Raw genomic sequence first — 12,408 nt, 5'->3', positions numbered from 1 at the left:
GCTCCTTATATACACATTGGATGGAAACATAGTCAAAGGTCATACACCAAGACTTGGTAGATTGATTTTTAAGTCTTTTCAATAGCCTTTGAAGTTCAACCTATACCTGGAGGAAAGAACATGAGAGAAAAGTATTTGTAAATGTCCCCACTCCCAGTGTATCCCTAGAATGATACTGACATAGATTATGAAGAATTTGTGATAGCAGCAGTAGATGCATACTTTGTAGTAGGATTTACAAAGATTTGTGGAATGGTTCTCTGAGCTGGAAAATTATGCAGTTCTTTGCAGAGTATCCAGTTTTTTGGTTTATGGCGGGCCCAGAGAAAAAACAACTCTGTCTTGACAGCCAGCTGTTTGTCAAAATTCCAGATGAATTGTTATTAGAGAAAAATAATATGACAATGCGTAGGGATAAATTAATTCCTCCCACTAACCTTAGACCACACATTATTGAATTAGGTCATGATGGGCATCTAGGTTAAACTTTCACAAAGTGAAGAGCTTGTAGTGCATTGTGGTAGCCATCAATGGATTCACGGATTGCTGAAAAAGTGAAATATTGCATCATATGTGCAAGTAGTGAGAAAATCATGAAACCCACTCCTCCCATGCAACATGTGGATTTTCCAGATTGTCCATAGGTCAAATTATCCTTAGACTTTGTTTGGTCATTTCACATGTTACCCAATACATGCAAACTTGTAGTAGTTCTAGCAGACTAATATAGCAAATGGTGGGATGTTGAGTTCATGGCTGATCAGAAGAAAAAAGGCACTATAAAAAGTTTCAAGAAATTTTTTGCTAGAAAACATTTTCCCTGGGAAATTGTTTTTGTCAAAGCTGTACAATTTGTTTCCAAGGAAACGGTTTATTTCTTAAAACAATCTAATATGTTCAATACCATACCCAGGCCAAGGATTTCGTTGAACATATGAATCGTACATCAGTTTAATTTATTCAATGTGCTGTAAATCAGCAGGACACACGTGGTGCAAGCTGTTTATAGCACTGTACAGCATCTAACGGGGTTACTGGTAAGAATTATTTTAAAATCTTGGGATTGAAGACTTTTCTAATATGTCCTGCCTGTATAAAAAAATAGGATTTAAGAGTGAGTCATGAGAAAACTATTAATGTTGGATTAAGACCACGAGTCGAGAAGTACTAAATTGATTCTGCATAAAGGTTCAATGTAAAGCGCACGTGAAAAACTGTTTTTAAAATAAAAATATGTGACTGGTTTATAGTCAAATACCCAAAGGTCATGCCAAGTTTGGTCCACCATTGAAAGTGGAAGTCATTAGTGGCAATGCCATTAAGGTCTAAAGAAACTCATGGTGGAATATGTCTCTTGTTTCCAGACATGGTAAATTTTACAAAGAACATCTCTGTGACCATGTTAACAAAAGTGATGATATTCATGGTTTGAATATTGAGGATTCTACTACTGATAGTTTGTGCAAGATGGCAAGAAGTTATAAAGGCCCACATGTAATGGGATGAAATAATTACCAGTGAAATTAATCATTGATGCTTCTTCCACTGATGGTGTGCACGAGAGCGTAGGTATTAATGAAATAATGTTTAAACTGGGATCTGATTTTCTACAAGCAACAATATCAGTTTTATGAATGGTTAACATATTTTGTTCATTTTAGACTTTCTTTGCAGTCTTGAGCACATGTGTATACATTTTACTTTCTTAATGTGTTGACTTAATTCCTATACAAAAGTACTTTAATTTATCTTACAATTTTGTTATTATACATTAGTATAATTTTCTTGTTTTTGATTCACAATTTATTTTCTTTTATGTAGCTCACTTTCTGTTGTAAAGGAAGGGAGAGGATGTTGCAATGTAGTTCAGTCACTTCATGCCAAACTTAACTTTAGAATGTTTACTTCAGACTCTAGCAACAGTTCCCTTTTATTAAATCCAGGAGTGCTGAGGGGCTGTGATGAATAAAGATATCTCCTCATGGCTCATGAGTTTCTATGAAGAACAACACTACACCACTGCTCAATTATGAATTTGCCTTTCACTAGTAAAATCCTAAAAGAGTATGTTACACAGCAGTGGCAAGAATATATGCCCTCCATTGGTATACTCTTCCATGAAGTGGAAGACTTCAGACTATCGAGATGAAGCAGAAATCTATAAAAACCTACTTAAAATACTTGATGCAACCAGCGTGCCTAAACAACCCTTCTTATTTTATCAGTCATGATATCATGTGAAAGAAGCTCAGATAAAGGATCAAATTATCAGGAGTGACACAGGAGTAAATACAGTTCTTGGTCCTGGAGTTCATATATACAATTTGTTACCAACAAACTAGCAAATAAGCTTCCACGGGACTCCTGGAAGCACCATTGGGTATCTGAGTGTGTGTTAGACCAGACAGCCTAAGGGTGGTCTTTCTCCCAACGTTTTGCCTACCTCCTCCATTCCTGAACGTGTTTGTCCTGGCTTAAGGACTGTGTGCACTTTACTACTGCTAACCAGTGCTAACGTGCTTGTGCTTTTCCCACTTAACATGGTAATATTGGCTCATCCCCAATTGGCATATTTAATTTACTTATAAGTCCCTTGTAGAGTGCACCATGTGTGCCTAGGGCCTGTAAATTAAATGCTACTAGTGGGCCTGCAGCACTCATTATACCTCTCCACTTACATAGTCCTCTATCCATGGTTCAGGCCTGCCTTTGGGGTGCCTGTCTGTAAAATGAACCCTGTCATTTCTACCTGGCAAAACAAATCTTTTGCCAGGCCTATACCTTCCCTTTTTATGCATATTAGTCACCCCGAAGATAGGCACTGGGTAATCCAGAGGTAAGGGTGCAATGTATTTAAAAGGCAGGTCATATACTTTTAAATTTTACATGCCCTGGTAGTTAAAACTCCCACATTTGCTTTTTGCTACTGCACGGCCTATCTCTACCATAGGATAACATTGGGATAACCATATTACATCTTTTGAGTGTTATTCCCAATTGTGAAGACATAGATTGTTCATGTTTGGTGTCTCTGGACAATTTAAATTCACAACTGATGGTGAAGTTGGATTTTAAATTGCAATATTAAAAAGGCCATCTTTTTCTTTTAGCTATTCTGTGCCTGTTGTCTGACTCTGAATACACCCCTGGGGAGGGTGACAGCTGGGCTTTGTGCATTCCCTCTATACAACTATACCCAAAGGGAGCTTAGATGTGACTAATGAGTTATCTACATCCTGATGGGCCATCCTGGGCAGGATGGGAGGGAGTTGCTGGGCATAGTCTAACACTTACACATGAATTGGCTGTGTCATTCCTCCCACAAAGGGCTGCATACACCCCTGTAGTGTGTCTGGAGCAAGGGCAAGAAGGAAGGACCTCTGTGCACTTTAAAGACCTTTCTTTAAAGTCCCTCCCACTTCAAAGGCACAACTGGGTATAAGTACATCACCTCTGACACCACCACCTCAGTACACTTCTGGACCTGTGAAGACTCTGCCAGGAAGGTGAACTGTTGAGCTGCTGAAGGTCTGCCAACCTGCAGGACTGCTGCCTTGCTGGGCTCCTACCTTGCTCTGTTGTCCTCCTTCCTGCTGTTCCCCTTCCTGGGTGAGAAGGACTGGGCATGCATCACTTGAAGCCAGAGTGACTAAAAGACATAAAGGGCTTCCAACTCACCTGAATCTGCACCTGGACTCTGACGTCTGTGAATCTGCTCTACCAAGTGGTTCCATCCCAGTCTTGGTCTCTTGGAAGTGAGGCATAAGGTGCTTCTTCAAGCCAACCCATCCATATTCTTTAGAACCGGCGCATCTTCGCCTTTGTGTGGGTTGGAATTGGTGCATTTTCACCTTTGTATGGATTGGAACCAGTGCATCCTCATCATTGCATGGGGCGTACCTGGCTTATCGCCTTCGGTTACAGTGGATCGTCCTGCGAACCAACGAGTTCTCTGCTGGTAGTAGCATTGCATTCAAAACCAGTGTATTGCACTCGGAACTGATACATTGCCACCATTGCGTGGAGAAAATTGACGCATCTCGCCCACTTCATGGCTCGATATAGACGCATCGCTTCGGCTGCACCTCGCATCTTCTTCGACGGCGACACAACCTAGATCAAGGTACTTTTGTTCAGCAGGCCTAACTGGTTCCCTGTATCTGGCCTTCTCTCCATCGTGTTCGGCCTGAACTTCTGATTTTTGCCTGGTCCATCATAAACAGATATCCTAAATAGGCACTTGTAGCTTATATGTGCTATTTTATAGTTTATTCTTTATAAATTCATATCATGACTTCTATTCATCAGATTATTGTCATTTTAGTCTTGTTTTATTAACAAGAATATACTTTATTTTTCTAACCTGGTTTTGAGTGTTTTATGCTACTGTTTGAATTGTTACACAAATACTTTACACATTGTCTCTTAAGTAAATCCTGACTGCTCTGTGCCAAGCAACTAGAAGGAGAGCACAGGAAAATTTAGGGTGTGTTGTGACTTACCCTGACTAGGATAGTGGTTCCTGCTTGGTCAGGGTGCTTAACTTTGCCAACCTGAAACCCAGTTTCTAACAGTGTGGATAAGCCCAGAAATTAATCTCCATATTTTCCATTTCCATGTACATGCAGAGATGGCTCAAGTACACCTAAGCAAGTTTGAAGGAGAATTAATTGATCTGATCAGTCTAAACGATATATTCTCCAGGATGAAAGAGAGCTACATTAAACAGTGCCTTTCACTGCCAACAATCTAATAACTTCTTTCAAGAGTATATAATTGTATTAATATATAATAATAATATATCATTGTAATATTATATGCAGTAGGATTCACAAGATGAAGACTAAACGAAAATAGACAATTCAAAACTGAGCAGGCTGGCAGTTCCTAAATCTTACATAAAACTTGAGCACAAAACATTGGAGTTAGTATCCATTCACTTGCTTCCAACGTAACAAAGAATTCAGATCAAAATATTGAGCTCCATACAAAGCTTTTTGCCTCCATAGTATGAGCTACTTTTAAATAATAATCTACCCATAAAGGGCACACACTCAAACATATATCTGACTGATTATGTGGGAAATGTATGTGCTACAGTACAACCTTGATCAAAATGAGAGGTCAATGTCTGCACGCAATGAGTGCTTGCATGCTGAAATAGGAGTACCAATTTACTCTACCCCACTTTTTACATATAACTACATCTTAACATCTCTGCAATAGTGACCTACAGAGCATTCTTCAAGTTGTACAAAGTCACAGATTTTCTCTATCTCCACATTTATCCAGACAACCAATTATCATGTTGTATAAGGGATGTCAAGAGTAGGTCAAGGAGGGCCAGGCCCATTCTAGAGTTCCTGGATTTCCACAAAGGATACAGTTAAATAAACTTACTTTGAAAATAACTAATTTACGTAGACAATAGATATCCTGGATCTGCAGAGAACATTTCTGTGTTAAAAGGAAGGATACCAATAGAAAGGCATAACAGTGCCTTTCAGTCATGCTTACTAAAGTTGGAAAACCCAATTTTCCTTGCACCCTTTGTGACATTTTAAAAATCATCAGATTTATGGAAAATTCCAAAGGTCCTTGAATGCTAACATTTCAGTTTATGCATAGTGGTAAATTTTGGCATGGCTACTATATGTCAATTTTCTAGTCTATGATTTAACTGGGTGGGGATACCCTGGAGTAGGAAATCATAGATAAGCAAGCTGTACTCAACTTGATCACTGGTAACAGGTGTTGGAGAGGGTGGCAAAATGGGTGATGCTGAGGAGGCATCAGCAATGTACTAATGGAAATGACTTTACATGGATTGGGGTGCAAGATGGCTAGTTTTCCAGCAGGGAAAAGCTCAGGATATGAGCAAGAGGAAAGAGGTGATTTATGCCGCCCTTTGTTGAATCAGGACATTTTCCCTTCTGCCGTAAAGCTGCCGAGGTCACTCATTATTTCTTACACCATTGGGATTCTCACACTTTGCAAGTTTCTAGTTATAAAAAGAAAAATGCAGATTAACAAATAATCAAACTACACAAGTGGGCAAATTGAATGCCATATTCAAGAAGACATATCGATATGTATCTTTGTTCTGACATTGAATGCTGAAGAAATACCAGCTCACATTTAACAACTGTTTTAAAAAACTGCACATCATGGGAGCGCAGTACACCCCACTCAAAATGGCTGCCCTGTTTTTCCAAATGTGTCGACCATGGCCAAAGTAAAAGAAAACAAGCATGACAAATCTATCCGCTGTAGGGTTAACATAATAAAGTACTTTTTTTCTTGATACACATACACTCAATGTGCTCCCGGGAATATATACATATTATCATGGCGTCTACAATGGAAACCCTCATAAGTTGGCTAAATTTGACAAAAGACTACCAGATAAATAACCTTAAGTAAGACAGCCCCTCTTTGACTATCAGGCTTTTTTATTTTATTTTTTTCTTGCTTTGTATAAAGTGGCAAAGTACATCAAGCAAGCCGAGACCAATTCAAGTTGGAATCTACACTAGCCATACGTTTTTACTATTGATGCTCCATTACAATATGGACCGCATTTTAGAACATCCATGTTCAACATTTGACCTGCTATTTTACTTCCTCCTCCCCTTTAAAAGAGATCCTTCATCTGTGAGCACTCTTTTATATGCTTTTGACTAGAACGTAGTGACCTAGTGGACTGATACGAATGAAAGATAGGCGTAATCTGTTGAATTCCCGGTACAAACGGTGTACTTGCTTTAAGAAATGGGCTATACCACAATGAGATACTAGTGATACATTTTCAAATGTGTCTCTTGCCTTCATTTTCCTCATTACTCTTATCCCATCCCTGTCCCCCATTTTCTTAAAATTTTGAATCTTTCAGACTAATATAGGCTCACCTTCAATCCATGTGAGATCAACAACGCTATTTTTGATGTACAAAGCATCTTAGGTAAAAATGCTTTTATATCGACAATGCTGCCTTTAAACCATTTGACCAATTTTAGAGACCCCCTCCAAACAGGGTTGCATGTCCCTATCAAACACTTTTTTGACTCATTATCTGGGACCCCTGCCTGAATGTCCCTGCCCTAAAACCAAATTCCATCAAATATAACATGAGCACAAAGACACCAAATATGACAGGTTGCTACCCTTTTTGAGAAAAATTCTCCCACGAAAAGCATTGAGTAGGTGTAAGCACATATTGTAGCACATGAAACATGGACTCAAATGCATGTAGTATTTCCTAAAACATATTTATATTGATGCCTCTTTCTCTCTTTTTTATCTCTGCTTTCAATTGTATATAATGTTCATCTGCATTTATCATTTGCTTGTACTTTATTTTTTTTTCTTTATGTGACATATATATGTTCATGAATGAAATTTCTGTAATTCTTCTACTAATAATACTAGATGGTTAATCTAAGTTCTCTGCTGCCTCACAATTAAATAGAGGTTTTTATTTGTTTTCAACAGCATTAAAATAAATGTATGTGAAGATTAGTACATAATCTCTGACCACAATTTTTCTCACGGAATATAAAGCACATGTTTATTATTATTATTGAGAATTACTTACTCTACCTTTAATAAATTAGACTCAAGGGGCTAATCAGCTGGCCTCCTCATCTGAGCTTAAGGGACAAAAAAGGCTCCTTAACAGCTCCTGGACCCATCTTCAGTGAGTTCCAGACCCCAAGTGGTGCCCCTTAGGTCCTAGACCCTTAGACTGACTCAACAGGCTCTTAATTCAAGCTTTTTGGCTCTCCGCGACCACAAATGACCCCGTTCACACTAGAATCTTGTCAAACACACTGAAAATCAGCGCGAGCCACCACAAGGGTCTCTTCGTACAGCAAGCATTGCTTGTCTGTGGAGGAGTGCCAACGCAGAGTACCAGCCCTCCCATCCACAGCATCCTCCTGCTCCTCGCGCCACGCTGGCCACCGCCAGTGATAATCTCCTTCTCCCTGCAACTTTTTTCAACATAAATGAGTCTCTTGACACAAAACTTGAGAAGGTAAACCTTCAGCCGGGCTAATCTGGGACCATATCTGACCTGTGCTCTTTCGCGGTCGCCTTTAACTTTGACCCAGTCTGCACCAGGTTGGCGCTTTATGCTTTTAGGCACCATATTGTTGTTTATTCTTTAAAAATTCAGAACTCTGGTTCTACTGGTTTTTAGTTGTTTTGGTCTAATTTATTTATTAAATTTTGCTTTATTTTTCTAACCTGGTGTGGGACCTTCTTCTATGGTGTTTTCACTGTTTTACTGTTTGAAGTGCTGCACAAATACTTTATACATTACCTCTAGGTTAAGTCTGACTGGTCTGTGACAAGCTAATACAGGGACAAAATGGGGTTTGTTTGTGTCTAATCCTGAAGGAATGTGGTTGCTGCTTGACCAGATTTGTAGATTCCCCTTCGATGATCCTTGATAGACTCTATTCATCATTTACAATGGCTGACAGTATTCAGTGCATACCTGTGTGCCATTCTTTTATCTCAGTATACAGTTTATGTACTTTAGTGACCTGTAAGAAGTGAACTTATGTGAGCCACTCCTTGTTGAAACAGACAATGTCCATACAACACAGGCTGAGCCATGCGTGCCATTTAGCCACAAGCAGAACCACGCTTGCCCTAACCACGCATATGCCATGGAAGGCTAAAGCAGTGCGTGGTCTAGATGCTGACATGGGTGGGCACAGGAAGAGGAGGGATCAGGAGAGGACACAGGCTGGAAAGTGGGGCTGGGGCAGGGTTTTGCGGGCCAGGAGGAAGTTTTTAAGCGGTGGTGGTAGTTTTTAGGGGTCCGAGTAGGGGGGTCGAATTTGGCTTCAAGGCTGGGGGTGGGGTTGTTTTTAGGGCACAAGGAGTCAGATTGATTTTCGGTTGGGGTAGTTTTATGGTTCACGGGGCTGGGGTGATTTTTAGGGCTTGTGGATACGAGGACGTTTTAGGGCTCGGGGGGGTCATGAAATATTTAGGGCTCGGGGAGTCGGGGAAGATTTTAGGGCCTGAGGGTCAGGGAAGTTTTTAGGGCTTGGGGAGAGGGTCAGGTAGTTTTTACTGCTCAGGCTGGGTCGGGTCGTTTTGAGGGCCAGGGGCGGGTGGCCCCAGTTGTTATATTTACCACACATCCCTTTACCAATAATGCCTTTATCACAAATTTGCATGGTAAAGGCATGCATGGTAAAGTAATGTGTTGTTCAGATGCATTCATTGCATATGCAGCGTAGCAGATACACTGCAATGCCTGTGTGTCACTCTCTTCTTGTTCCTGGGGGGAATTTATGGAGCATCAGCCATGACTGAGTGGAACTAGTGCATGCCTTCGACTTCTTGTAGTGAGTGCATGCCTTGGACTGCCTGTAACCAGTGCATGCCTAGGACTGCCCCCCTGTCACTCATCAGTGGATGAAATCAAGGCTTACTTAATAAGGAAAACCAATAAGCAATTCGAAATGTAACGCATTGTAACTCTCATTACTGTCCTTGGCCACTGTAACTTTTGAAGGTGGATCTATACTTCCTGGCCTCTTGTTCTGGAGCGAAAAGGGGCAACATAGACTTACACAGCTTGCCCCCGAGACATTATGGTTGAAAATGACCATCTTGTCTGAAATCTATTACTGTTTGTGCAGGCCACGCACATCAATGTCACTGAAAAGGCTGTACAAACCCTTTTGAAATATTGATTTTGGTATTCCCCCAGATTCTTGTCTTATTTTGCTAAACCTGTTTTTGGAGGCCAGGGGCCATGCATACTTAACTTCTGCTAACCAGCCGTAAAATGCTTGTGTTCTCCCTTTTAGACCTGGTAGAATAGGCATATACCTAATTGCCACATTTAATTTACTTATAAGTCTCTACAATATGGTAGAACATGTACACTGGGCCTAAAAATGAAATGCTACCTGTGGGCACCAGCACTCATTGTGCAACCCACTAAAGTAGTACTGTAAACATGTCTCCAGGTCTGCCCCTAAAGTCTGCGTTGGCAGTTTTAAAAGTACCATTTTGACCTGGCAAAGCAAACCTTTTGCCAGTCCTAAACCTTCTTTCACTGCTTATATGTTACCCCTAAGGTAGGCCACACATGGCATTCATCGTTGCCTTTCAGCATCACAAAATGTATTCGACATTAACGCAGAAGAAACTGAGGTGTACAATCATACACGTCAGTACCAATCTGTATACACTATGTGGTAGTTAATAATAAACAAGCATTGGCATTGCCAATAGGTCTCGCCTTTGGGACCTTATAAGTCTTTACCCATGCAACAGTTGATGTTGTTGCACCAAGGATATTATGCTGCATAACTACATACTTATAAGTTCCCAAAGGCGAGACCTATTGGCTATGCCAATGCTTGTTAATTTGTATATGCGCCCTCCAGCACTAACAACTAAAGGCAGAGACACTGGAGTGGAGGCGAGATATATTCTGGTGATAACCAACTACTGGTGAGCCTGAGTGGGGAGTCTAACAATGACATCATCTTATCCGACTGCCTATAAGTCTTGGTGCATATTAATAACCTCTATATTAACAGTGGCTAGACAGAATATGTGCTTCTGAGCAAAGACTGTGATACTGCTTCCTTACTGATGATTTGTCCAGACGACTTTGCTCCTGCATCGACCACTGTTAAGGTGGCCCATTATTTAAGGTTTTGTTCAATACTGAAATATTGTTTGCTCTGCAAGTGCATGTGGGCGTCAAGTCAGCTAACTACGATTTGTATGACTTGTCTAAAGTTCTATCTGTCTGCTCTGTGGATCACTGTAATCTTTTAGGCCAAACCATTGTGTTATCCAAAGTTTAATGCCGTCTAAAGGCCTTCCTTGGGCTTCCAAAGAAGGTTAACTTCAAACTCCAAAACCTACAAAATGCAGTGAAGCTTATTATTTTCCATGTTTAAAAAAATTATGCTTTAAGGCGGAGAGCAAGACGGCAGTGATGGACAACTGCGCATTCTGCTTAGTTTGGAAATCAGTGAACCACAAAGCGTCAAATCCCTCACAGTTCTCCATGCGTATCAACACCTACCCAGACTTCTCCAACAATGAGCAAACACTGTACGCCTATACAGATTCGGAGGAAGAATGGAGACAGGGCCAGGAGTCAAACTGAAATGCTCTCGCTAAAAATATAAAAATGGGAAAGGTTTAAAAAAAATGCTTAAACAGCACTTACTGCTTTGTCCTATATAGACTCGGCCTCGTTTATCTGTTTTAAGATGTTTGAATCGCATGGATTTTATATTTTTTTGTTTTATTATGTATATGTTGTTTGTTTTATTTGATCTTGTGCCTTGAAGGTAGGTTTTCTGGCATTTGCTTCACACTATAAATAAATAAACTAAATAATCTATCAACTTTAGGTCTACAGTGAATTGATGTAACAACTTTATATATCATACTATTGATGTATTAACCCAGTGTATAATGTATGAATATGATGTAGTTGTAGTTGATGTAGTACCGTATATTAAATTATCAACCAATTAGGGTACGGAATATCGATGTAGGTACGGCATTTATCGAACTATTAATGTATTAACTCATGGTTGTACAATATATGAACTATTTGATGTACTTACAGTTTGTATTCAAAAATTAATATAATAACTTCCCAGTGTATAATCTATCAATATGTTGATGTAGAGACGGGTTGTATTAAACAACTGATGTGCCCTTTATTGCTGTAGCAATTTATGAAAAGAAATATTGATGTATAAGCCTATTGGTGCCCTATATATTGATATAGCTTGATTATTTATCGAACTACTGGGTGCATCAGTATTTTACCATTTCCACGTGGATGACGTATGTAACAAACTATATATGATTTTAGATTATCTGTCTATAGATGGCTCAATATATTGTTTTAGAGACACTCTGCACTGGCTTGGGTAGGTATTAAGGGTGCGCAAGAAGAAGGGTGCGCAAGACCAAAATGGAGATGATGTCACTTAAAATTAATAATAAAGTTATGCGCCCAAAGATGGAAGGCCAGGAAAAGTCTTAAAATGCACAACATTAAAACCATCGAGAGGAAGACACTGGCGATGCGTGTGGGGCTGGGGGCGGGGATTCTCTGCAGCCTGGGAGCAGGAAAGAAAGACTAGAGTACGGGTATTTGCATGAAAAATGAAGAGAAGAATTTTAAAAACAATTTATGAATGGTTGTTAAAAGAATTGCTAATGCTGTCTGAATAATAATTATTAGAATAATATCCTTCTACACGCAAGTCACACACACGGAGTTTTCTTTTGGAACCTAAATAATAGATGGTATTGGGAAAGGATGCAATGGTCCTCATGTGATCGTCATTCCATGGTTTTCGACCCTTGACCTGCAGGTAACAGTAGCACTCAATTCTG

The sequence above is a fragment of the Triturus cristatus genome, chromosome 5_2 (genome assembly GCF_964204655.1).
Source record: "Triturus cristatus chromosome 5_2, aTriCri1.1, whole genome shotgun sequence".
In the NCBI taxonomy this organism is placed as follows: Eukaryota; Metazoa; Chordata; class Amphibia; order Caudata; family Salamandridae; genus Triturus; species Triturus cristatus.
This window is presented reverse-complemented; position numbering follows the sequence as displayed.